Source organism: Mastomys coucha, chromosome X (assembly GCF_008632895.1).
Source record: "Mastomys coucha isolate ucsf_1 chromosome X, UCSF_Mcou_1, whole genome shotgun sequence".
Taxonomy (NCBI): Eukaryota; Metazoa; Chordata; class Mammalia; order Rodentia; family Muridae; genus Mastomys; species Mastomys coucha.
In genome coordinates this window covers 80,759,984-80,760,490 of record NC_045030.1, presented here as the reverse complement: position 1 = coordinate 80,760,490, position 507 = coordinate 80,759,984, and the positions used below count along the sequence as shown (strand labels likewise).

The following is a 507-nucleotide window of genomic DNA, read 5'->3' as shown; positions in this document are numbered from 1 at the left end:
TTTAAAACCCCTAAGTTCATTACTCAGTTTTCATATCTTGATCTCGAGTTTTGTTTTATTTGGACAAGACCCAATTTGAGATCTCTCCCTTGTCTGGGAGGGCGCAGGTTTTCCGTAAGGACATTGTCTCCTCAGACGAGATGTAGCCGAGTTTGCCTTTTGTGGAAGTTTGAGACTCTTTGGCTACCATATTGCTTGAGTCAGAGGAACTTTGGACCTCTTTGTTGTCCATAGCAGACTCCGTTTCTGAGTGAGAACCTGTCATTTCTGAACTTGTAAGGCTTATTTCGCTGTCTGCATGATCTTCTTTCTGCTTATTTTTTTCATTTTCATTTATAATGTCTATAACCATTTCTCAAAGGCAGAGGGGAAATCTATTTACCTTATTATTTATAAGAGCCTTTTCTATCTTCTCCCAAGATTTTATTTATCTTAGTTAAACCCTCTAACCAAGGGCAGTGAACTTCTATTTTTCTTTTTTTTTCTTTTTTTTTTTTTTTTTTTTTT

The 507-nt window shown here is 36.1% G+C and overlaps 1 pseudogene; it reads right to left on the bottom strand.

Moving 5' to 3' along the window:
• Window positions 1-352, bottom strand: part of LOC116085871 — a 26,475-nt pseudogene extending 26,123 nt beyond the window's left edge.
• Window positions 353-507: the final 155 nt, after the last annotated feature.